The 27878-nt window shown below is 40.6% G+C and overlaps 1 protein-coding gene across 2 annotated transcripts in view; it reads left to right on the forward strand.

Moving 5' to 3' along the window:
- MARCHF1 (membrane associated ring-CH-type finger 1) overlaps window positions 1–27878 on the forward strand; it is an 843574-nt gene that overhangs the window by 443191 nt on the left and 372505 nt on the right. The gene's annotated exons all lie outside the window — the stretch shown is intronic.

A 27878-nucleotide genomic window follows, 5' to 3' on the forward strand; every position in this document is an offset into this window, starting at 1 on the left:
GCCAAAAAAAGATCTTTATTCCTACGAATGCACAAAGCACAAATCCAAGAATGGAGACCACCTTGCTATGGTCTCTGATGTCACCAGCCTCTGTCTGCTGTTAATAGCCTGCCACCACCCGCTGTGCAAATGTTAAAGAAACAAACGTATAATAAGGGGAACGAAAGGCAGAAGTCTAATCAATTAGCATTTATTGATACCCAAGATATGCTGGGTTTGTGCACTTAGACTGTGGTGACAGTTATAATCAGTGACAGTAAGAAATGTCAGGGAGAGGGACACCAGGGCACCAGTGTCCAGAAAACAGTGAAATTGGTGTTATGACAGCTTCACACATCCAATAAAAGTGTGGCCATTACAGACTAGAGCTCAGTTTCTCTTCAATTATCTTCCTCTTTATAAAAGAAAGTGTTAAATATAGACTAGCAAGTTGTGTGGGTTAATACCCTAGTTTTTAGTGCACATCGTGGCCTAAGGCAAAGGGAATTTCTGGGCACTTTCCCATGAGTAATGTAAGATTCCACAGAGGTAGTGGGATTCCAAGACTTGTATGCAGGGAAAATAGAAAGTTTCCTTGTTAAAGGAAGAGGGTTCTAGGCATGAGAATATAGCACTGGAAAAGATGGTTACTGTTTCCACAATACGGTCTCAGAAAAGGCTAGACTCTGAGTACACGGCAGTGTTTATTTTCATTACAAACTAAAGCAGAAGCAAATCCCTCTTTGGGGGCACAAACATTAATCAAGAACCCTATAATCATCAAAAATAGAGACCTGAACAGCAAGCCCTCAAGCTTATGTAGAACATCATTACACATGTGTGTAATTCACACAAAATGGAGAAAACATATGGGCCTTCTAGCCCTGCCCCGTGGGGCACTTTGATTAGTTAAAGAGAAAAAAGTAATAAGATCTTCCACTTTTGTATAACTTTGTAATTTAAAAAACCCAAGGCCTTAATCTCTAAATGTCTCAAAAATCTGTTCCGATACCATTTATCAACAGACTCTGTTCCACAAAGGAAACTTATATTTGATTGCAAACTGTAATGAAAAGCAATTTAACATTCATAATGTGTCATTTATGTAGGAAAAATGACTTGTTTCAAATTAATGAGTGATTTGCTTTATAATAATGTGTCTTTTAATTTACACATTTCTATTTGTCACAGTATTTTTACACACTTTGTTTCATGTGACATTACCATAGTGACTTCCTAAATAATTTCTCTTATTCCTGCAGCATTATTTTTTGATGTGCATGGATTTTAGACCAGGGTTAGGGCCACTAGACACCTTTGCAAATGCCAGTCTTACACTGACAGGCCACGGGATTGTTTTTGTTCTGTTCTGCTTTGCTTATTCCACTATAACAGACAAGAAGAATGATGGTTAGCTGTCTTAATGATCAATGTGGATCACCACATAATTGAGTTGAAGCTAAGCAAATGGTAATAGCCAGGAAAATGTCAAAGCCATCAAATTAGCCTCGCTGAAGTCCAATTCAAAAGCCGGCTCTCGTGGATTTTAAGGATAATTTCTTGTGTGCAAATGCCTTTTTCCACTCAGATCTGTCTTTGAAGACAATCTGAATTATCACTTCCTTCCCTGTTCCATGGAGCTACCTATAATACTCTGGATGAATCTGCATTTAAAAGTTACTGGTTCTTTAGGGGATAATTATGTAATATTTCTTTCTTTAGTTGGTTCGGATCCAAAGGAAAGATAGTTCCTTTTTGTCACTATCCCTTCTCTTTTTTTCCTTAAGTAAGAGAACCTTGAGTTTTGAGCTGGATAGGTGACTTCCTAAACTAATGGCCACATTGTACGGTCTCCCTCCCAGCAGCTACGTGTGGTGATATATCTTCGTTCTGCCGACGGTTTGTAAGCAGAAATGCTCTTACACCAAGGATGCCTGGTTTCTCTCCTGATTTTTCTTGCTCTTGGCTGGAATGCAGATGTGATGGCTGGATCTGAAACATGGAGATAACCTGTATTCCTGAGGGCTCACAGTGCTGGTTTACCAGCTCCAGACAAAAGATTTTGTTGTCATAAGAGAAGCCATATCTCTTGCTTAACCCACTCTGCATTAGATTGCAAGGGCTGCCATAACAAACTACCATAGACTGGATGGTATAAACAGTGGAAATTTATTTTCTCACAATTCTGGAGGCTAGAAGTCTGAAGTTAAGGCGTTAGCAGGGTTGGTTTCTTCTGAGGCTTCTCTCCTTGGTTTATAGATGGCCATCCTCTCCCTGTGTCTTCACGTGGTCTTCCTCTGTGTGTGTCTGTGTCCAAATTTCCTCTTCTTATATGGAAACCAATTGTATTGGATTACGGCCCACCCATGTGACCTCACTTTACCCCAATTACCTGTTGAAAGACCCTCTCTCCAAATACAGTCACCTTCTAAGGTACTGGGGTTAGGACTTCAACATATGAATTCTGGCAGGACACAATGTAACCCATAGCAACTCTTCTCTTCTTTTTTAACCTGTTGCCAAACGTATTCCTGACACTACATGGGGATATTCAAATACTGTAATTACTGATGGAAGCTGGGTCGGTAGATGGCCTGGCTTAGATGTCTGGACGTCAAAGGCCTCCTAGGTCTTTGCTCCTCAGTAACCTGACTTCTCGCTCAGTCTAGGCACACACACCACCCCCTGGCGGGCAAAACCTGTCCTAGCAAGTTCATCATTGCTGGGTAGAGAGCGAACAGGAAGTGTGTTTCCTGTGCTCCAAGAAAGAGATGGGACGTAGGAGGCACTAAAACATGTGTGTGAACTTCTCCCAAACCCACCAGACAGATCGCTCAGTCACTGCACCCTCTGATGATAAGGGATGAGCAGAGAGGCACAAACCTGAGTCCTCTCATTAAAAATTCTCCACACGGAAACATGCAGCTAAGGGAAATAACTTTGTTCTCTTTTCTCTAATGCTGGATAAACTACCTTTCAGGTACCTGGTACTACTGACTTTTAAAATTTTATTTTGCATTTAAATTTTTATTAAAGGCCGATAACATTGCAAGCCAGAAGTCTTGAGCACATGGCCTATGAGTTTATCAAAGTTATTATTAATTACTCAAACTGTCTCTTGTAGGAGAGATTTTTCACCAGGCGCTTTGGAAGATTACTATTCGGGAAACTTGGTAAAATTTGGAGCACTCGAGATGGTATATTATAGGAGTCACAGTACATGGGGAAGAGAACATATTGCTGGAACTTAAAGCCACTGGCAGTGCTGTGGTCTCAGGATTTAGTCCATTTGTTGGCACGGACCCAAGTTCAGCAAACTATGGCAGTTTCAGCCCTTTGACTATTTTGCAAATAGTTTTATTGGAACACATTGTTTATACAGGGTCTATGGCTGTTTTGTTCTAAGACAACAAAGTTGAGTCATTATGAAAGAGAACGTATTGTCCACAAGGCCTAAGATACTTATTTTGTGGCCTGTTCTGGAAATATTTGCTGTCCTGGGTATAGAAGAGAGTCATATGTGATACTTTCATTTTTAGCCATTAGTTTGCCCCTTTAAAATGCCAAATTATCATACGTAATTGGTTATGTTTAATTTCGTTATTCATAGAAAATTTTTATGGATTAATTCAGATATAAACTGATGAATTCTACATTTCTTCACAAAAGCAGGTTTTGGTCCTTATATGTAAAATGTTCTGCAATGCTTAGAAAATTGTAAAATGCCTTTTCATGTAGGCCAGGATCCAGTGTTCTAGTTAAGATCTGATTAGATACTTTTATTTCCATTGCACCCTAATGGGAAAATGGGTTGATAATTTGTTAAACAGATTCAAAGTGTAGCTAGTGAAATTTTTTCTCAGTGAATTAATGGTTTAGGATAGTTATTCACTAACATGTCTCAGTTTCACTAATATGAAGTACAAGCTAACTCTCAGATAATTCTCCTTTAAATATATGTATGCAAATAACTTGATGGTTTTCCAGGGCACAGTTAAAAAAAAATCTCTAAAGTAACTTAAGCTGGGTTACCTAATTTTATTTTCTATGAAATTAAAGTTCTTTAATTCTTCAAAATCTAGTCAGATTTCAATCACTAGTGTAATAGATTAGATTATGGGAGATAATCCTTTATTTTAAGCTCATAAATCTGAATAAAACTTTTGATTGAATGCTGCTTAATGAAAGAAAAATGAGATTCAGTGTTTTATTATAAAGTATGCCCCTCCCACTGGACTGTTGAACCCACTCTCTTATAGAGGGCAAACATTTTCAATTACAGGCATAGAACACTTTCTCTCCCCCTTGAAAATATTTGTAATGTTTCATGGCAATTATAGTGTGAGTATGGATTAAACATGATTGTAGGTGTCATTCATATTTACCACAGTGGGATACAATTTATGGGCTTGCAGTGAGAGAAATGCTATGTCTATGCATATAAAAGATAATGTTAAGCCTCTGAAATCAGGATCCTGGAGCGCTACAAGAGTTTATTATCATCTCACATTTAAACATTTACTGTTTCTCTTATTGCCGGTAGTTTTCCATAGTAACCACTACCTGAACACAATTTAATTACATTGTGCAGCAATTTAAATTAAATTAGGTTAATCCAGAAGGGGCTGTTTAAAGAAGGAGATTATACTATAGTGTATAAATTAACACTTGTTAAAAGTACTTTTTAAGCCTAAGAGTGCCACACAAAACTGTATTACTGGGAAAAATTATAATGTTAAAAAAGAGAAAATAATGAAGTGTGTTATTGATTTTCTTAATGTTATATTCTGGCAGAATGAGATGAACTTTATTGATCCACTGGTTTTACATTCTCTATAGACTGTTACATCTTTACTGTGTGTTAATAAAACTGTTTAAGAGAAACATATATAGGCTTTAAATCCATTAATTCCACCTCTAGGAATGTAAATGCAAAACTTATATGGAAGGATGCCCACCATAGATTATTTATGATAATAAAAAAAAATCAACCTTGGTAATAAATTAATTGAGATCCACTCCTATGATGAAATACTGCACAGCCATTTAAAAAGAGGTTTAATATGAATTTCAATTAAATCAATAAAAGCCCATAAAATTATAAATGCAATATCTATACACACACAAATACATATATGTATATATACATTATATATATATATATATATATATATATATATATACACATACATATAAATGCTTAGTAGTTATCCCTAGATTGTGGCTTTTACATTTTTTTCTTTTATATTTTCCTAATTTTCTACAGTGACCATGTATTATATTTGCTACTGGCTAAGAAAACTGTGAAATCTATTTAAAATGTAAAAGTATTGATCAGTTATGAATTCTAGGAACACTTGCTCTGTGTAGGACAGGATTTTTTCTGTGGTATGCCTGGCCTGTTCATACTCCCAGAGATACATGAACACACCCCATAGTCATCTATTTACAACTGTCCTTTCAATTTGACCCAGTGATGTTACCTCTGTTCAGAGCCTGCAGAAAAGATACATTGTGCCTATAGCGACCATTTCATCAGCATGTCAACCATTTACAGAAATTGAAACCTTTTAAAGAAATGGGCTTTTTCACCTCAGGTGAAGAAGCTAATAGAATCAATAAACTTGGTAACTGGAAATGATCTCTTTTAATCATGTTCTCCCCCTTCTTATTTCTTACCTTACTGCTCTGGCTAGGACTTCGAGTGTTATCTTGGTGAGAGTGGTGAGACTGGGCACCCTTTTCTTGTTCTTGATCTTAGAGGAAAAGCTTTCACCCTTTTACCATTGCATATAATTTGTAGGCTTGTCATATATGGCCTTTAATGTGTTGAGGTACTTTTCTTCTATACCCAATTTGTTGAGAGTTTTTATCATGAAAGAATGCTGCATTTTGTCAGTGCTTTTTCTGCATCTATGAAGATGATCATGTGTTTTTTACCTTTCATTCTGTTACTGAGAATTATCATGCTCATTGACTTGTGTGTGTTGAGCCAACCTTGCATCCCAGGGACAAATTCCACTTAATCATCGTATATAATCATTTAAATGCTCTGTTGAATTTGGTTTGCTAGTGTCTTTTTGAGAAATTTTGCATTTATATTCACCAGGGATACTGGTCTATAGGTTTCTTGTAATGTCCTTATCTAGCTTTGGTATCAGGGTAATTTTGACCTCATCAAATGAGTTTGAAAGTGTTCCTTCCTCTTCAATTTTTGGATGAGTTTGAGAAGATTTGGTGTTAATTCTTCTTTAAATGTTTGGTAGAGTTTACCTGTGAAACCATTCGGTCCTGAGCTTTCCTTTGTTGGGAGGTTTTGATGATTGATTCAATCTCCTTACTCATTGTTGGTCTGTTCAGAGTTTCTGTTTCTTCATGATTCAACTTTAATGGGTTTCACGTTTCTAGGAATCTACCCATTTCTTCTAGGTTTTCCAATTTGTTGGCATATAGTTGTTCATAGTAGTCTCTTATAATTCTTTGTATTTCTGTGGCATCTCATAAGTTTTGGTATATTGTGTTTCCATTTTCATTGTTTCAAGTTATTTTAAATTTCCCCTTTCAATTTCTTCTTTGACGTTTTGGTTGTTCAGGAGTATATTGTTTAATTTCCCTTTATTTGTGGATTTTGCAGCTTTCCCCCTGTTATTTATTTCTAGTTTTATTCCATTGTGATCAGAAAAGGCACTTGATATAATTTCTATTCTCTTGAATTTGTTGAGACTTCTTTTGTGGCCTAACATGCAACATATCCTAAAAAATGTTCCATGTGTTGTTGAGAAGAATATGTATTTTGTTCCTGTTGGATGGAATGCTCCATATATGTCTTTTAGGTCCATTTATCTATGGTGTTGTTCAGGTTTGCTCTTTCTGTATTGAGTCCCTGTCTAGATGATCTATCCATTGTTGAGAGCGGGGTACTATAGTCTCCAATTATTATTGTACTGCTGTTTGTTTCTCCTTTTAGCCCTGTTAGTATTTGTTTTACATATGTACATGCTCTGATGTTAGGCGCATGAAGGTTTTCAATTGTCATATCTTCTTCATTTATATATAATGAATGTATAATGACTGCCTGTTTTGACCATTTTTAATTTAAAGTGTCTTTTGCCTGATATATATATAGCTTTCTTTTGGTTATCATTTGCTTGAAATAATTTTTTGCCTCTCTTCACTCTCAGTCTATGTGTGTTCTTCAGGCTGAAGTAAGTCTCTTGTAGGCAGCATATGGTAGGATCTTGTTTTTGATTTATTCAGCCATTCTGTCTTTTGATTGGAGAATTTAATCCACTTACATTTAAAGTAATTGCTGATAGGTAAGGACTTATTATTGTCATTTTGTTCATTTTTTTTCCTGGCTGTTTTGTAGATTCGTGTTCCTTGCTTCCTCTCTTGCAGTCTTTGATGTGATTACCACTTGTAGCAGTATGCTTTGACTCCTTTATCATAACCTTTTGTGTATCTCCTCAGTTGGACAAGGGTCCAGAGCTCCTTGTCAGTGTACTCCACGATTGGATGGAGTCACTGGCTGGGCCCCCTGCCTAGGCAAGGTCACAGGCTGCATTCAGCAATCAGGCAAGGTTGTTGGCTGGGTTGTACTGCAAGGCAGGGGTGTAGTCTGGGCCTCGTGGCTGGTTTGTACAACATACTGGGTGCTAAGGCTGTCCGGGGTCACTTTCAGGCTCCATGGTTATGCAGGGCCAGCAGCTGTACTTAACAGCTGGGTGGGCTGCTGGCTCAGTTCCTTGCTCAAGTGCAGCTGTAAGATGGGCTCTGAAGCTGTCAGGATTCTCTGGTCAGGCTTCCTGGTTGCATGGAACTGGAGTCTATATTCAGCTGTTGGACAAGGCTGCAAATTTGCTTCCATGTCCTGCAGGGTGTTAGACTTCCCACCAAGCTCCAGTCAGAGCCACTGGCTCTGCTCTGCAAATGAGCAGAGTTGTTGGCTGGGACTTCTGCTTTGGTGCTGCTGCAAATATGTGTAGGATGGGCTATACAGCTGCCCAGGTTCTCTGGACAGGCTCTCTGGTCAGGCTGGACTGGAAGCTATACTTAGCAGTAGGCAAGGCTTTGAATTTGCTTCCCTGCCCTGGTGGGACTGTAGAGCAGTCTCCATGGCCAGTGTAGCCCCGTTGACTGGACATGAATCAAGCAGAACTGCCCACTGAGCTCCCTGGCCAGACTGGCTCTGCTGTGTAGATGGGCAGAGCTGCTGGCTGGGGTGTCCGCACAGGTGCAGCTTCAGGGAGGAATGTGGTCTGACAACATCTGAGCACTGGTTGCCTTAAGCCTGCCCCACCTCTCCGTTTCTATCTGATCCTAGGTGATCAAGCCCCACAAATTTCCTCAGAGATCCCTGTGAGGCAAGACCCAAGTAGGCCTCCTAGGAAGTGCCCCTTGATGCTGGGGAAGCTGGATGTTCACCTTGGGTTCTTTTTTTTTTTTTTTTTTCTTACTGGAGAAACCATAGGCCAGCTGGTTCCCCTTGGAGTGTCACTGTGCCAGCCTGGGAGGAGTGATGTAGTTGGAGTTTAGCTGCTCCTCTCCCTTAGAATGCAGTTTTTTCCAGTCTCTGTGGTCCAGGAAGGAGCATGCTTCAGCCTCATCCCTGGTTTCTGGATGTATCTTGCCATTGTGAATGATATCACTCCTAGCTTGTAAGTATCTAGGACTGAAAATATGAATTAGTATAGTATATTTTTGGTCTCTTACTCTTTCTGTCTCTTTCTCCCACTCTCTTTCTCTCTCTCTGATGGTGTCAATAGAACATCTTTAATTAATGCATGCTACAAACATTTTGAATGTCATGGGTACATGGTTAATATTGTTGACTGAAACCCATTAACTATGTCAAGGTGAATTTTCATTTTGGTATGTGCAGAAGACGGTTGCAGACTTTCATATTATTAGCTGATTAAAATCTTTTGTTTGGGTTAGATGTAGGCTGCGTTTTGATCTTCCTCTTGATTACTGAGCCACATTGCTGAATTCATCCTGTGAGATGAGGCATCAACACTGTGTCTTCTCATATGTGTGCCATGTGTAGACATCGGCTTGTAGCAGCATTTGGAGAAGTGTCTGGGGAATTTGAGAACTGAGTAGCATTTGGAGAAGTGTGTTGTGTAGCCAGCTTGAGTTGTGGGATGCAACAGATGTATTCCAACACCAATCTCCAGGTCCCTTGTTTTATTCTCTAGGCACCTCACTTGCATTGATGTTGGAATATAATGGGTGAGCCAGGTGCTGAGAGCTCTTGCATGATCTTCAACATGTATTGTCCTGAATTAATAAAGCTTGGTGAAATTATTTAGGAGTAAGAATTTCTTAGTAAGTGGCATAGTTCAGTTTGATTTAATTTCTAAATAGTAGAAATGAACCAAAATGGACAGGGCAGACTGACCAGATCAAATAAGAAATTACAGTTCCAATTCATTCCAGCCTGTCAACTCATCTAAACTTTGTTCTCCCTTATACACCATTATTATCTTATTTGATTAAAAATTCAGTCTAGAAGTTAAAGTTATTGCAGAATGTTCTGATCTCAGATCTCTATACAAATTATACCTGATGGGTTTAGAATGAAATGTTTTATTCAGTTATGATCTGGGTGCTTTGTTTGGATGGGAACATTGCTGGACAAATAAGGTAACCTCTACATCTCCTAACCTATACATGTTCATTCAAAGCATTACTGAGTTTTATATTGTAAGCTATTACTGCTCTTACAACTCATTCTCCTGTATACACCCTATTTTTTCTTAAAACAACTAAACAAAATGACACAAACACACACACTAAGCCAACCAGCTTTTACTGACATGTAAAGTGTATCCCTTTCATTTACAGTTTATTTTGTTAAGAAAGGTATAAAACAAAGATCTTACAATAGAAATATAAAATTAAAAAGTCACATAAATAAGAAATGCAAATGTATAAGAAAAAAATAATTCATATGATTAAGCATAAAATTTAGCTGTGAGCTTCCAAAAACAAGGCAAGTATGGAAAAAGGACTGCTGTGTAATTCTTACTATCAGACCAGATAAAATACATGTTATTGAAGAAACTCCATTGTTTCTGGCATTCTATAAAGAAATGTATCACATGGATTCAAAAACAAGAGTTAAAGACAGTAGATGATAATATCTGAACAATGGAGTGGTAAAAGATGCAAAAAATGTTCATAAAAATATTCTTTCTATTGATTTTCAAGGAAAACCAAAGCAAATGATTAAATTAATACTGAGTAAAAGTATGTTGGTAACTTGGTGTGTGTGTGTGTCTGTGTGTGTGTTTAACTTGATATCAAAGTCAAGCCTTAGATACCTGATCTCTAAAATACAAGAGATAGTGTGTTCCTTAAATAGTCTTTGTCAAATACCAGTGTTCTCACTGAGGACTCTGTTGGCTAAACCAACACATGCAACATGAGAGCTGTGAGTTCAGTTTTATTGGGGGCTTACTGAGGACTACAGCCTGGGAAGCAATCTCTCAGGTAGCTCTGAGAAACTGTTCTGAAGAGTAGCGGGAGGTCAGTACATGTGTGGTTTTGGTGAAGGGGGTACATGCGATCAAACACACAGCTCAGGAGAAGGTTGCTTCTAGCCTCGAGGAGCAGATGTCTCTGTTAACAACTTTAGTGCTTCTGAAGATATAAGAAGATGGAAGAAATTGGGTTCATAAAATCTTCTCCTGAAATTACCTGTCTATCTGAAGGCCTGTTCTGCCAGTCTTTTCCAGAGCACAGAGGGCCTCATTCCTCATTTTCACCCTGAACTTTCAAGGTGTGTTAAAGGTCAGCAACTACAGTGGCTAGTGACTTCATTCTGGTAGAATCAGATGGTGAGCGGTATTTTTTTAGTTGTCAGGACCTGGAGAGGCATCAACAGAAAGTTAAGCTTCCTGTCCATAGCTTGAGGTGCAAAACAAAATGCAAACCTGGTTTATTGCTGATAAAAGAAGAAACATGTTATTTGGAATCTAGCCAGATACATAACAAGCTTTCTCTTCTCTCTTCTTTATCTCCTCATCTCCATTCTCCTCTTTTCTTTCTGTTACCTTGAACCAGAGCAATATTCTAGCCTCTCCAAGGTAAATCCTAATGAGCCCAGATACATCTCAGGTTCTCCCTCAATACCCCCTTTATTTCCCCAGTTATACATTAAGGCCCAGGAGAGATGCTTAATTCTCTTTGGGCAGAGGTTGGTGGAGAAGATGAGTATAAGCCAGTGGTCAGCAAGAATTTCCTCCTGTGGAAGATGGAAAAAAAAACGATTACTACACATCCGCTAACAGTTTTGTACTAAATAAACTATCCTTTGTTCTACTAAATTTCAGAGGTAAAGTATAGTGATATTACTTCATGTATCCATTGGATAAATCTTAGGCTTTCCAGAAAATACCACAGAGATTTAGTATCCATATTTTTTATCTGTCTGAGATGCATGGAGTTAATACGAATGATTAAGCCACATACGTTAACAGGGAAAAGTATGAAAACGACTTTTGAGCTTTCCTTGCAGGTTGGGAGAGCCAATGATAAAGTTTGGATGGTAACAGGTTCAGCTGATTATATGGCTAGGATACATTGTCAGCAGAAGAAATACATTCAGTCGCGCTATTATCCAGTTTCTCTTCCAGAGATCAGATGGGAAAGGAAGCATTGGTAACTGGGGGATCTTCCCACCCAAACAATTACCTTAGGAGTCTGAAAGTCATCTTAGCCTTCTCACACCTCACAATCACCATCAGGAGATGCTCACAAGTAAAGCAACAATACAGGCTGCCTGAATCTGTGGCAATCAAAAATTAACTCTTCAGGGATTTCGACTGGACATCATTTACATAGCAGAACTGTCCTTACCCCTACTTTCACCAGAAATTCCTCCTTTAAATACTTTATTTCCTCTTTGTCTATGATATCTCAGCTATATATCCTTGAAAATATTTGCAAAATAAACTTCAGATTGAAGTTAACTCAATATCGGGGTAGTCATATTCTATCTCAGAAGTTCAAGCCATTAAGCTTTAGATAAAAGGTTGAGAGAAGAATCATTAAAGGAGCATATTAAGTTTGATTGAGATTCAGTAGGTAGTTCAAATAGATCATTAATTATGTGAGTCAGTGTCCCTAATGGGCACTCAATAAATGTTTGGTGAATGAAATTGAAAATCGTAATAGTCTTGTCATTTAGAATTATTTAATTTTTTTCACTTGTTGGTTCAAAATCAAAGTACAGTAATGTTCATTATGCCCTGGTTTCTTCCTCTGTAGAATTAGACGTACCTACCTCCTCAAATGGATGATCGTAACTTTATTCAAGTAGTAGCAGCATGAGGCACCTAAGAAGCATTGTTCAGCATACTTAACATATTTGCTCTAAAATATGAAACATAAAATTTTTATTAATGACATCGCTTAAAATACAGAAACAAATTGTGTGAAGCATAATAGAAACAATGTTTTTGCTTTTATAGCAGAACAGGTTCTAATTTGCTTTCCTTAAGCAACGTGAAATACAGTATTGGAGTCGTATGCATCTGTTAACACCAAGCCAAAAAAACCAACACTGGGAGATTCAGAATGAGTTTAAAGTGCATACGTACACACATACATTTTTTAAAATTTAAAACTATCCAGAATATGCATTAACTGTTCCTCCATCCAGAATGGGGTGTAGGACTGTTTGATTCACAGTAGCAGTGGGATCTTCACAAGGTAAGCTCTTTGCAGGCAGTGCAGTCATTCTGTATTCAGTGTCAGCAGCCTTGATGAGCAGACAAGTAGTGAGGGCATTTCAGCTCGGGACGCTGAGGTTTACTCATTTCTGGGTCTGCTTCTCGAAGTTTTACTTCAGCCTTGGAAATAGGTGCAGCTTATCTCAAGATTTTCCTGTGAATTAGAGATGGTTCAGTCGACAGTGATTTCAGAAATACCTGTTTAACTCTTTAAATAGAAGAAGGTAAGCATACAATGGTTCAGTTTGCTGTTGTAGTTGAAAATTGTATTACTATTTTAAATAAATGAACCTAAAATCTCCAATTAGTAATGAATATAAAGTTTATGTAGAAAATTCAACAGTCAGTAGAATAACAAGGTTTTTATTCTACATAAGCTTTTAAAATGTCTTCTTACTGTGTAATGAATTAAATAAAATATGCCTAATTTATAATTGAAATGATTGTACTTAAATCAAATCTGTCCTACTCAAAATGTACAAATATAGAACATCTGAAGAGCATGACCCAGATACAGTTACTTTTTGTTTAATGTATGTCACACTTGTAAGAATCATGAAACTTTTCCATGTGGCTAAAATGGCTAATTCTTACAAATGCAGCCCTTTTAGAATTCAGCCTTGAAATCTTAATACAACTTCTTTGAATTATAGACCTCCCCCCAAATTACATGCTGAACAAATTCAAGTTAACCTGAGATTAACTAAGTTCTAAAATGTTCAGTTAAGTTGGAATCTTCTCTGTTTCTTAGCTCCTGAGAATAACCTTTTTATCATGGTTATGTCAGGACCGTAGTAGGATTGAAAGTTTAAGATTCTTGGAAAGGAGATACATAGAGAAATCTTAAAATTAGAAATATCTACTCTAATGGGGTAGGTGCTGAGTGTTCAAGGCAATCAGCTAAAAAGGAAGAACAAGATAGTGGGTGTGTCAAATATTCATCCTTTAGACATCAGGAAGGTCCAGCCAGAGAAATGGAGTGTTTGCTGGGGAGGCTGGACACAGCTGGAGAAGATTCATATCAGGTGATACAGCCCTTGGCACTGTAGCTATTAGGGAAAGTCTGTTATCAGGTAACAAGTCGTTATTCCAAAGTAGAGAATATTTATTTATCATTTATATCAGCTGGTCCCAGGCTCTAGGTTTCTCCCCTGAAGGAGCTTATATTTTATTTTCTCAGCATGGTTTTCGGTAGTGTATGTGTGTACGCATGCATAAGGGAAGGAAAATATAGGAAAGATAATTTAAAAACCAAAAATGACTTCACCTCCAACACAAAAGTTAAACATTTGGGACTATCTTTCAGAGACTTCAAGCAAGCCTTCCAAGATTATGTAATTTGCCTGAACTGACAATAACCTGAGAATTCTGGCTTCTCAATCCATTTTGAAGACATAGTAGTTATTAGGGATCGTTTTAGAAATGGGGGTCACTGGGGACAGTCTGCAGAGGGTGAAGGGGGGAGAGGCAGCGGGTGTACAGGTTGAAGGCGGTGGGTAAGGACCAGCAGAGGGGAACAGGCAGGGTTTGGAGAAGAAGGACCACAGCCCACGTTTGCTCCAGCTCTTACTGTAGCCCCAAAGCAGGCGTGATGGTAGAGTCGACAGATAGCTTTGGAAAGTGTAGCTGCAAGTATGGCAGGGCATTAAGGCATATGATGTTTGGGAGCTGAACAGAGCACTTTTTTGCAGAGGTAACAATCAAATAATCATATGTTTATTGTGGTGGATAATAGGATGTTTTCTAGAAACAAAGAGAGTCCATTATAATTATTTCCTTCTGATAGAAAGACTAAGCTTTAGTTTCTCCGTCTCAGTCAGGGAATCTGGAATCTGACAGTTTGGGCTTTTCTAGAACAGCACACGGAGGAGTTCCTATCTGAAGCTCTTTGTTTAGGGATGAAAAAGTCATTAAAGATGTGCAGTAGGTGGTTTTAACAAATGTATGCACATTACATTATGATGGAAATCGTGTTTCAAAGATTTTCTGATTCACAGAAGGGCCAACAATCAGTTCATAGAAAACACTTCATGTCTGTAGTCTGATATACTCACCATTTCAGTGCCACTTAAGGTACGCTGAGAGCCAGCGATAGCATTCTCCTGGTCTATGTGATCAACAGTCTCTTATTAGGGCATCAAATCACTTGAAAAGATGTGCATTGCCTTCTTAATATTTAATTAGATTTAAAAAATTAGCCTCCTGTGATGGTAATGAAGGGACATCACAGCTGCTAGAGCTCACTGAGAGAGCCCTGTGGGGTTAAAGGTGTGCTCAACACCAGTTTTAGAACCTTGTCAAATGTAACAGTGCTTTTGACGCATCCTTTCCCATAGGCTTTTCATCACCCCTCTCTGTGGAGTATATGAAAAATAGCAGCGGGCAGGGTTTCTTCCCCACTGGCAACATTTTCTGCTCATCATTACAGCAGAATTTCTCACTGAAGTGATGTGGGTATAGTTCCGTTTGCTGCAAGTGTTGGAATTTACTTGATATTAATTTTAAAGAGCTAGAGCTTTTGAACATCCAGATAACAGAGCCAAACACTTGAGGCAGAGCTGTATTTGCCCTGTTGTTTATTCTGAAGTTCCTGAAATGACTGCTTCTGTAGATGGGATAAAAGGGGAGACTGTAGATATTTAGTTGTTCCCATAAATTTCGCAAAAACCTCCGAATATTTGAAGTAGGACACAGCAGTTGCTCCAGCCGGAAGAGAAACGTCATTCTTGCCCATTTGTTAGTCTGTGCTTTGCTATAACACTTTTAACTCTGAAAAAATATCCTCAGGGTCAAAATCTTATTAAAGCTCTGCGTGGAGTAAGTGTGCTGCCTCGGGTGCTCTACAGAGCTGCAGAAAGAGAGAAGGTTGGTCCTGCTGGTAGGGGCAGTAAATCTAATAAAAGCCACAGGCAAACAACAAGGACTGTATTACAAATAACCGTATTATACCAAGAACAGGACGCACACTATTGCTACTGCTATTACTAATAATAAATACCCTGAAATCCTCTTATGCTAGGCAATTGACTTACCTCGTATTAAGTCTTTACCACAGCCCAATAAGATAGTATAATTATCAACCGAGAAGAAAGGTAACTGTGTGGTTTTTTTATTAAGACTATTTTTTTAAGAGCAATTCAGGGTTCACAGCAAAATTAAGGAAGGTACAGAAAGTTCCCATCTACTACACCCAAACATGCACAGCTTCCCCTATTGTCGCCATCCCCCGCTAGAGGGGTACATTTCTTATAACTGATGAACCTACGCTGACACGTCATCACCCAAATTCCACAGTTTAAATTGGGGTTCATGTTTGATGGTGTACATTCTACAGGTCTGGACAGATGTATAATGGCACATATCCATCATGATGTGGACATGGATACAGAGCATTTTCATCGACCTAAACACCCCTAAGTTCCACATATTTATCCTTCCCCCCTGCCTCCAACCCCTGGCAACTGCTGATCTTTTTACTGTCTCCATAATTTTTGATTTTTCCAGGATGTTATATAATTGGAATCATACAGTGTGTAGCCTTTTCAGATGGGCTTCTTTCACCGAGTGAGATGCATTAAAGTTTTCTCCATGTCACTTCATGGCTTGATAGCTCATTTCTGTTTAACATTGAATAATATTCCATTGCCTAGATGGACCACAGTTCATTTACCCATTCACCTACTGAGGGACATCTTGGTTGCTTCCAAGTTTTGGCAGTTATGAATATAGCTGCTGTAAACATGTGTGCATATTTTGTGTGAACATCAGTTTTTAACGCCTTTGGGTAATAAACAGGGAGCACGATTGCTGGATCCTAGGATAAGAATATGCTTAGTTTTGTAAGAAACGGCCAAGCTTCTTCCAGAGTGGCCGCACCATTTGCATTCCCACCAGCAGTGAATGAGCATTCCTGTTGCTGCACATCCTCGCCAGCATTTGGTGGTGGTGTTACTGAACCAGGTTTTTTTTTTGCCAGATGCACAGCAAGTCAAAACAGTGAGACCCCGAGGTCTGCAGCAAAGAGAGGGTTTACTCGTAAGGCAGCTGAGCGAGGAGATGGGAGAACAAGATCTGCCTCCCTGAAGGTGAGGGGATTGGGATTATGGAATAGCGAATAAAGCGGCAGGGCGGCGTGAGGCCTGGGGAGTGTGGGGAAAGGCGGTAGGCAGAAGGTGCAGGAATGGTCTTTCTGCACAGGTGTAACTAAGCCACAGGCCTCTGCACATGGAAGAGGTTACAAGCAGACACTAGTGCACGCCTGGCTAGCGGGGCAGTGGTCCCATCCAGTCTTAACCAGCTCAGGGCAAACTAGAATTAATTAACTGACTCCCAAGTTTCTAGAAAACAACTCAGGCAAACATCTCACTCTTTAGGCTACGTGCCACTTGGAGGACCTGCAACTCTTAAAATGATCTTGATTAATGAAGGCAGGGGACCTGAATTGAACCTCCAGTTTCACTGTCAGTGCTCTGGGTTTGGCCGTTCTCATAGCTGTATAGTGGCGTCTTGTTTGACTTTGCATCTCCCTGATGACACATGATGTGGAACATTGTTTTTATGTGCTTCATTGACATCTGTAGATCTTTTCTGGTGAGTGTCTGCTTAGGATTTGGGCCTTTATTTTTTTTTTTTTTAGAAATAGGAGACTGGGTGGTCGGTGCTGTGATTTGAGCTGGGCTGGCTGGGCGGCGGCAGCCGTCACAGGAAATAAGTGACCATGGTGCTCAATAGTTTGGATAAGATGATTCAACTCCAGAAAAACACGGCTAACATCAGGAATATCTGTGTTTTGGCTCATGTCGACCATGGAAAAGCTACTCTGGCTGACTGTCTTATATCTGCAATGGCATCACCTCCAGCCGCCTGGCACGCAAGTTAAGGTACATGGACAGCAGAGAGGATGAACAGGTCCGAGGGATCACTGTGAAATCCAGTGCCATTCCACTACATTATGCAAAAGATTAATGCACTCACAGGAGCTCTTTTTACTTCTAAAGTGCTAGAAGAAAGAGCAGAGAGAGAGACTGAATCCCAAGTGAATCCAAATTCTGAGCAAGGAGAGCAAGTATATGACTGGAGCACTGGCTTGGAGGACATGGATGATTCTCACCTTTACTTCTCTCCAGACCAGGGAAGTGTGGTATTTACAAGTGCAGTAGATGGGTGGGGCTTTGGAGACTTTCTGGGAGCTTGGTCGCTGGACACATTGTTGTGCCACTTGCGGCCACTTGGGAGCCCGAGTTCAGAGACCCCAGTGCCTAATGGCCAACGGGCAGGAAGTGAGTGAGGCCCTCTGTGAGCACCTCCAGGAGCCGATGGCTGGGTCCAGCCCTGTAACATCTGGGACTGCCCCTCGAGTATTTGTTCTTAGGTGGTTCACGGGCACGTGGTCTGAGTGCTCTGTGTCTTGCGGTGAATGAAGGATTCCGCAGTTGGCAAGTGACCTGTAAGCGGACGAGAGCCAATGGGACTGTGCAGGTGATGCCTCCGAGAGCATGTGTCCCCAGAGAGAGGCCTCTGGGAAGAAGACCCTGCTCCAGTCACCCGTGTGTTCAAGGGCTTATTGAACCAGGGAACCAGGTAACGCTGACAAATCTAGTGTTTTGAGAGTGTGATCATCTAGTATAATCGTCCAGTCCCCGTGGTCCAACCCATGCATCAAAACAATGAAATTAAAAAAGACTTCCCTGGCGGTCAGGTGGTGAAGACATCGCCTTCCAGTGCAGGGGGTGCGGGTTGGATCCCTCGTCGGGGACCAAGATCCCACGTGCCTCGCGGCCAAAAAAACCAAAACATAGAACAGTAGGAATATTGTAACAAATTCAATAAAGACTTTTAAAATGGTGTACATCAAAAAAATAAAATAAACCCATGCATCAGGGCCCCTCCGCACGGGGGAAGAGGAGAGCCCAACTGCTGCGTGACCGTCATGAAACTCAGCTGCACAGGGACCTTGCCACACCGCGCACAGGCTGGTTCGCGGGACCTTCTTATCCTTTCATGGGCCTCTCTGTTGTAATTAACACAGGCTGCAGGGACCAAAAGTTCCCCTCGGCTCTTCTGAAAATGTTCGGTAATGTTAGTGCAGGAAGGTATTTCACACTTCCTGCATTTCTGCCCTGCAGTGCAGCAGTTGTTGCTGCTGGGAGTCATTGTGCTAATTCTCTTAGGTCATTTTTCCCTTTAGTTGTTCTGATTAACTCCAGGCACTACATGGCTACACACTTGTCTAACTGGAAAATGCACAGCCCCAATTCTGTGCAGGGACGATGCAAAGCACAGTGTGATACATCTTTCTGGAGCATCAAGTTTATTAACTAGAATTGGAAGAACCAAGGAGTTCTTCAAACAAGAACTATCCCCCTCCCCCACCAACGCGGAAGACAGAAGAGTGGGGGAGGGGAGACGTGCCCCAGGAACAACAGTCCAGTCTCTGAAGTTTCACCCAGGTGGGGATTGAGGGGCGGACCTGCAGCCACGGTGGCCTCTCTTTCGGTCGCCTGGGCTGCTCTGGACCATCCTCTGAGCGGGCCAGGGTCTTGGATATGATGCTTCTGAAGGCCGTGCAGAGAACACACTCATCTTCCACTGGACTGGGGTCCCAGGGAGCACGGCGGCCTGTCCTTCCTGCCTCGGTCATCCATGGGGTTCAGATGGGCTCACTTTATTATGACGCCTCTTGCAGGGCAGCTTGCAACAAAGGTGTTTTAATATAAACTTCCAGATTCTCCCAGCCACCCCTTGCTTTTTCTGGCTGTGGCCAGAGGGAGTGGATGAGGACATACTCTCAGGCTGCCCAGCGTGGGAGGACCTTCCAGTGTTAGACACCCCCGGGAGGCAGCTGGTTCCCTCTGGGGCTCCAGTCCTGCTGCTGGTGGAGGGGGATGTCCCAGGGCCACACTGGTGGGCTGGGCTGGGGGTGGCAGTCGTCGACTGCAGGCTGGGAGGGGGCCAGACAGGCTCACTGGTCTTCTGCCCTGCCTGCTGGTCTTCCTGCAGCTGCAGATTTTCTCCCTGGTAGAGCCATCTGATTATCAGGGTGGACAACTCAGGGCTCGAAGAAGGCTCACATTCACTGCCACTGAGGTCCCTACCATTGGTTTCATGGAGCTCACACTGCCTGTTCCTGGGTCCTGGACCTGATCGCCAGTCATGCCCAGAGTCCTCACCATTGTCACCTCTGGGTCCTCTTCACAGGGTGGCTGGAGTGGCTCCTTCTGGCCCATGTTCACCCATGGGTGCCTCATGAGGTCAGGTAAGGTGCTTCTGTCACTGGGGTTGAGGGCAATCATTTTTTGTAATAGACCCCTTATCTCCAAAGACAGGTAAGGTGGGATGGGGTACTGCCCTTGTAGGATTTGCGTCCGCAGCTCGTGGAAGTCGTTTCCCACAAAGGGCCGGCACGCAGTTACCATGGTGTAGAGCACTACTCCCAGGCTCCACACGTCCAACGCAGCAAGAGTTCTGGGGCAGCATACGGGAGTGGGCCGCAGATCGTGTCCAGTTTGGCAGTGTCATCAAACTTGTTGCTGAAGCCAAAGTCTGTCAGTTTTAGATTCATGTTAGAATCAAAGAGGAGGTTCGGTAGCTTCAGGTGCTGGTGACGATGCCCCTCTGGTGGCAGTGCTGCAGGGCGGAGACCAGCTGCTGGGACGGGCCTCGGGCCTCCGCCTCTGTCATACGGCCATGGTTCACTAAATAGCTGAACATGTCCCCCCCACTGAGGTACTCCATCACGAGGAACAATGTCTCCTCCGTGTCAATCACCCCCAGCAGTTTTACCATATTGGGGTGATTCAGAGCCTTCATGCTGCGCACTTCCCGGAAATGTGCCTGGAAAGTTGATAAGCTCTGACGCCTTTTCTTAATGACCTTGACAGCCACCTGTGTCCCGGTCAGAATGTGCCGGGCCAGCTTCACTTTAGCGAAGGTGCCTTCACCAGTGGTGTGGAGGATCTCGTAATCATCAATAGGAGCATCCTTGTCAGCGGAGTTGGCTGTGAGGCCCTCCATCATGGTGACCTGCTAACTACGCTGACTGACAGCATTAACTAACAATGCTAACTATGCTAACTAACAATTCTAACTGTACTAACAATGCTAAGTATGCTAACTGTACCAACAGCGCTAACTAGTACTAACTACACTACCTATGCTAATGAAGTATTAACTATACCAACTACGCTAACTATACCAACAATACTGACTATGCTAACTGTACTAATCTTGCAATACTAACTAAAATTAAGATAAAAATGAGAAAAAGAGCAAAGGAACAAAGGAAAGAAGAAGAAATGGAAAGGAAACACCAAAAAATTGAGAAGAACAAATTTAAAACTAAAAGAAATGATAAAGAGAGAAAAATAAAGAAAAATGAGAAAAAGGCAAAGAACAAAGAAAAATAAAAAAGGGTAGAGAAAAGAGGAAAAAATATCAACAAAATGGCAGAAACAAGGAAGAAACAAGCTAACTGTGGGTCCAAGGCCGTCAGGTCACCAAAAGCAGCTTCCTGGGCTCTAAGGACAAAATACCTGGGCCCAGCTGGGGTCTTTTCTAGGGTTCTTATGAATTACATCACAGCCGGGCACTCTGAGGTCAGAGCAAGAAATGGACCCATCACCGCTGGGGATAAACCACAGTGTTTTTCTCACTTTTTGAGTTCAAGGCCCCTTTACACTTCGGAAAAAGGATCCCAAAGAAATTTTTCTGTACGTGTTATTAGATATTGGTATTCACTTTTGTTATAAATTAAAATCTGTAGGATACTTCAGTGGTCTTTTTATTTCTAGTTTGAAAATGTGTAATAGTTTTAAAGACCTCATAATGTCTACACTTGAAATATTCAATTTCTTTTCCTTAAATTCTGGTCTCAAAATAAGGTTACAACTTAACTGACTTCACGATACTATACAAAATGTTCTGTTGCATAAGACACGATAAGGTACATTACGAAAGTCTATGAAGCTGAGAGAAGATTTGCCAGGAAGGTCGTGAGCAGATTTCTCATCAGGAGCCTCGGAGGCCAGATGGCACCGCTCAATGTACTTCAAGTGTTGAAGGAAAGAAACCGTCAACCAAGAATCCTATATCTAGCAAAACTTTCCTTTGAAAATGAGGGAGAAATCAAGACATTCCCAGTTAATCAAGAGTCGAGAGAGTTCTTAACCACCAGACCTGCCTGCCACAGGGAGTTCTTCAGGTTGGAGTCAAGGACCCTGGACAGTAACTCAAAGCCTTATGAAGAAATAAAGACCTCTGGTAAAAGTAGATAGACGGGCAATGAGAAAAGCTAGTACTATCTTAACTTAGGTTTGTAGCTCCACTTTTTGTTTTCTATTTGATTTAAGAAACTAATACAGAATAAAACACACACACCTACAAATAAAAAAAAAAGAAATAGGAGACTTTTTAAATTAATTAATTATTTTTGGCTGCTTTGTTGCAGCGCGCGGGCTTTCCCTAGTTGCGGCGAGCAGGGGCTACTCTTCTTTGGGGTGCGCGGTCTTCTTATTGTGGTGACTTCTCTTGTTGCAGAGCACGGGCTGTAGATGTGTGCGGCTTCAGTAGTTCTGGCACGTGGGCTTCAGTAGTTGTGGCTTGCGGGCCCTAGAGCGCAGGCTCAGTAGTTGTGGTGCAGGGGCTCAGTTGCTCCGCGGCATGTGGGATCTTCCCCGACCAGGGATTGAACCCGTGTCCCCTGCATTGGCAGGCGGATTCTTAACCACTGCACCACCAGGGAAGTGCTGACCTATTTTTTTAATCAGGTTTTTCGTTTTCTTATTGTTGAGTTTTGAGAGTTCTTTGTTTATTTGGGGTAACAGTCCTTTACCAGATGTGATTTTTGCAACTGTTTTCTCCCAGCCTGTGGCTTATCCTGTCATTCTCTTGACATTGTCTTTCACAGAGAGAAAGTTTTAAATTTTAATGAAGTCCATCAAGATTGTCAGTCTGTTCTTTTATGGATCATGCTTTGTGTTGTATCTAAAATTCATCACCATACTAGGTTTTCTCCTATGTTATCATGTAGGAGTTTATAGTTTTATTTTTACATTTAGGTCTATGTTCCATTTTGAGTTAATTTCTGTGAGTGGTGTAAGGTCTGTGTCGAGATTCATTTGTTAGCACATGGATGTCCAGTTGCTATTGCACCATTTGTTGAAAAGCCAGCTTTTGCTCCATTATATTGCCTTTGATCCCTTGTCAAAGACCATTTGAGTGTGAAAAGTAAGATTTGAAGAGGCAAATTTACTTAGCAAAGATCACCCAGATGGTGGGTTCAATAAATTATATATCCCACTGGGGTTAAAGAATTGTTAGGGTCAGATACTTGAGGCAGAGAGTTGAAAGATATGAATTATTGAGAAAAGAGTAAGATGTCTGACCTTGAGATTAAGGATGTAATGTAATGACAAGGTACGTATGCATATGTGGTGACTCAGTAGCGATTGGCCTTGGGAGGGTGAAGATAAGATAAAGGGACTTAGAGGCCGCTGTGTTGGAATGGTTATCTCCATGGATTTTGAACTTATCAATGTTCAGGAGTTGTGGAGAGAATGAGCAATGAGATAAGAGCTCAAATATTCAAGAAATGAAGTGTAGTAGACCAAGCGTGAATTGGTTGTACCTGAATTAATATGGATGGTGTGGTTTGGTGATATGCATTTGATGACTGAGGAGATTCAGAGAGGAAAGCAGGACAATTATCTAGAAACATGGGTGGCACCCATCTCCCAATCCAGTGGTGCCAGGGCTGTGGTGGGAGCGTGGGAAGTCACCATGGTACAGGTAAGATAATAATTTCGTATTTTGTTCAGTACTCTTTTTGATGCACTTGAGAAAATTAACTATTTTTATTAGGATAGTGTCAGGATCAGAGATAGGTATCCAGAGGACTGATATGCCAACTGTAGTTAAAATAGATTAGAGACAGAGGAGAAGAGAGAGATCAAGAATAAGGCTATTTATTATACAACTGAGAGTGAGAAGTTACAGGCATATTGGAAGAAGGGATGACATAGCAGGACAGTTGGAGGAAAACCAGGAAAGACACTGTATAAGGAAGGAATTCCAAAAAGAGAACAGCCATCCTTAGATTCTCAGTAATCCTAAACACAATAAGGGGTGGAATGCCTTATATTGACCATTTCCAGATCTGAAAGCTGAAGCACAAAGAAATAAATGATTAATCTGAACTGCATGATTGATTCCAACGTGGTAGAGCTGAAACCAGAGTTCAGCCTTCCTGACTATTAGTGCCATAGAACAAACAACACAACCAAGTCCCAGCTGAATCCTGTAGTTTCTGTTCTTGGCTTTATCATCACTATAGTTGTCGTTATAATTAATCGCATGCTAATAAACCCTAACTTGAACAGAAAATTATTCTTGATTCTTTTTTAGCATAATGTATATCTAACATAAATTCAACAGAAAGCAAGAAGACACAATCAAAAGAAAATATATAAGTATAATCAGAGGGAAATATTTGCACACTATATTTTATAATTGGTTATAGAAAATCACTTTTGTTTCACAAAACAGTGATTTCTAAGTGTCTATCAGTGAGGTAATTGAGCCACTTCTGTCGGGAACTTTTCTTTCCCTGTTTGCAGTTGCATGTGTGTTTATTGTTGGGTGGTGGTGTCGTGCGTACCGCATGACTGAACAGTGATGGCCAAAGGGAGAGTCAAGGATTAGTTCTGGGGGAGGCGAGGGCCATTGTCCCTCCACTCCCTGCATCCAAGTGGTAACTCAGCACTCACTGAGTATCCCCCCAGTAGTGTATGCAGTCAAAGCCTCTACTTATAATCAGTAAACCGGAAAATAAAAAGCAAAATTCGCTACACCCACCTTCCATGTGCAACCTGGTCAGAACAGAAGAGCATCAATCAGGAGACTTCCCTCAGTTTGCGGGACAACAGGCTTGGAGATGGAAACCCTCAAACCCATCAGCTGTCCTTCCTGCCCCCATCTGCGCTGTGCGCCATGCACCTCAGACTTCGGAAGGGCAGGGGCTGACCACAGGAGCAAGGAACCGGAGAAATGCATTCAGCCCCTCTTCTGGTCCAGGTGGCGGGTGTTAGGTGTAGGCTGAGATAGTTTGTTGTACGCAGCAAACACGGTGCTTCTCCTTGGCCAGCCGTCACTGTTTGAGCCAGTTCATCAAGCACCCAGGAAGTGGAGCTGTCTCAGGAGAGCAGCTTGTCCTAAAATGATTTATTCCTTTCTAGTGGAGAGTTTGATTGGCACTGTTAAAGGAATGAGGTAGTGGGGGCAATAATGAAGCTGAACGATTCCAAGTAATTGCTACCCTAATTGTAGAAGTACACAACACAACTTAATCATTTAAATTGCTGAAAACTTTGGTGCTGCAGACTTTCTAGCTATTGCAAATGCATTGTTATACATGCTTGTTCGTAGGTAAAACTACATATATGTGTGCATATATAAATGAGTGTACTTCTTATCTTTCAGCAAGATGATTTTAAAGTGCCTTCCGTAGGTACTTATCTTCATTCTTACAGAGACTGGCAATGAAGCTTATCTCTTCATTAACTGATCATTCATTCATTGATTCTGCATATATTTATGATAAATCCAAATAGCTTTGTACTGAATGTTTGGGGTATTTAGCCAAGATTATGGTTCAATTCTTGCTTTAAATTTTCTTATATAACGTGGAGATTTAGACAATAGACAACTACGATATAAAGTGCCAACTGCTACAGTTAGGGTACTATAATAACATAGAGGAAAATCGGCGAACCAATCCAGCCTGGAAGGAAGGTTTACTCTCACAGTTAGCTGGGTCCTAAAGGATGACAGACTTCAACCCACTGTCCCTAATAGGAAATAATATTAATTTGTACTTGAGAGTCAGCGGTCTTATAATTCTGAGTCACCATCTTTTTTTAAAAGCAGCTTTATTGAGACATACTTCACATATTATATAATTCCCCCATTTAAAGTGTACAGTTCAATGAATATATACTGAGTCACCATCTTGCACTGTGTTATTTTCTGGGATTATGCAAGAAAAATGAGGAAGTGGGTGAAACAATTTATTTGAGGTACTTTGATTAAAGTCAGCCTTAATCCAAGTTATTGAGGAACATCACAAGTGTTCCTATGCCATTTGACCAGTGATCAAATTTCGAGTAGGTAATCAGTTTCTCTTCTGGCTGAATCAACCACACTGCCTGTGAACACTTCTTTGATGATGTTGGCTCCTGGCTGCCTGACACCTGGCGGCTCCCTGGTTCCCTCTTACACTCTGTAATGAGACTTCAGTGAATGTTTTAGGGAAGCTACTAAGTGTCCCTTCATCTTAACCTAAAAGAAAAATCATTGCTATTTATTCATACTTTTATGCTAAACACATTTGTTAAACTATGTGTGAAAGGCTCAGTACAGTTTCCTAATGTTTCCTCATATAAATTTTAGAAATAGCAATTAGCTATTCAAACAAGTGAAGAGAATATTATGTAAATGTTTGATAATTATTTACCCAGGTTCCCTATCCATTTGCATGCTTAATGAGTTGGAAGACAATTATCCATGGGTGTCTTGCATTTCTGCACATTTTGCAATTTTTGCTATCTTTGTTCCAAACTATCTTTTCAAAGATGTTTGTATAGCAAACAGCTTTGAAAGGTATAAATGGTATCTCCAGCCAGAGCAAGGCAGGTTTGTTTACTGTCCATTATAGTAAAGATAATGTCTCCCTCCAGGGTTTACTACCTTTTGTAAAAGATCTGGGTACCCTAGTTCAGGGTTCCTCTCCTGCTGGGCAACCCACTGTGTGTACAGATATCATCAAATCCTCTTTGCATTCGTGTGTGGAAATTTGGGTTCAAGGAGCTGGCACCAATATTAATCCTCTGGCTGTGGCTGTTGCTATGAGTAACGAAGTCACTTGCCTCTGATCCTGGAATCTCATGTCTTATGCCAGCATCCATGAAATTAGTGGCTAACTAATTAGCTTGCAAATACACCCTTCACGGTTCTTGACATAATGTTCTCTTAAATTACCTTTTTTCTACCATCATCTTGTTTCCTTATGGTGAAATAAATAAATAAATAAATAATACATAACTAATTCCCCTTTTTCAGTTTTTTTAATTGAAGTATAGTTGATTTACAATATCGTGTTAGTTTCAGTGAACAACAAAGAGATTCAGTTATATATTTTTTTCAGATTATTTTCCATTATAATTTATTATAAGATAGTGGATATTGTTCCCTGTGCTATACAGTAAATTCTTGTTGCTTATCCATTTTATGTACATTAGTTTGTATCTGTTAATCCCGTACTCCTAATTTATCCCTCTCCCATGTCCCTTTCCCCATGGTAACCATAAATTTGTTTTCTATGTCTATGAATCTGTTTCTGTTTCACATATAGATTCATTGATATTATTCTTTAGACTCCATATATAAGTGATATCATATAATATTTGTCTTTCTCTAGCTTACTTCACTTCGTATGGTATTTCCTAGGTCTATCCATGTTGCTGCAAATGGCAATATTTCATTATTTTTTATGGCTGAGTAATATTCCATTATATATATAGTCTACCACATCTTCTTTATCCCTTCATCTGTTGATGGACCTTTAGGTTGCTTCCATGTTTTGACTGTTGTGAATAGTGCTGCTATGAACACTGGGGTGCATGTATCTTTTCAAATTATGGTGTTCTCCAGATACATGCCTAGGACTGGGATTGCTTGGTCACGTGGTAGCTCTATTTTCAGTTTTTTAAGGAACCTCCATACTGTTCTCCATAGTGACTGCACCAATTTACATTCCTATCAAAAGTGTAGGAAGGTTCCCTTTTCTCCACACCCTCTCCAGCATTTATTATTTGTAGACTTTCGGATGATGGCCATTCTGAACAGCGTGAGATGATACCTCATTGTAGTTTTGATTTGCATTTCTGTAATAATTAGTGATGTTGAGCATTTTTTTTTTTTTTTTTTTTTTTTTTGCGGTACGCAGGCCTCTCACTGTTGTGGCCTCTCCCGTTGTGGAGCACAGGCTCTGGACGTGCAGGCTCAGTGGCCATGGCTCACGGGCCCAGCTGCTCTGCGGCATGTGGGATCGTCCCAGACTGGGGCACGAACCGGTGTCCACTGCATCGGCAGGTGGACTCTCAACCACTG

Source organism: Pseudorca crassidens, chromosome 4 (genome assembly GCF_039906515.1).
Source record: "Pseudorca crassidens isolate mPseCra1 chromosome 4, mPseCra1.hap1, whole genome shotgun sequence".
Taxonomy (NCBI): Eukaryota; Metazoa; Chordata; class Mammalia; order Artiodactyla; family Delphinidae; genus Pseudorca; species Pseudorca crassidens.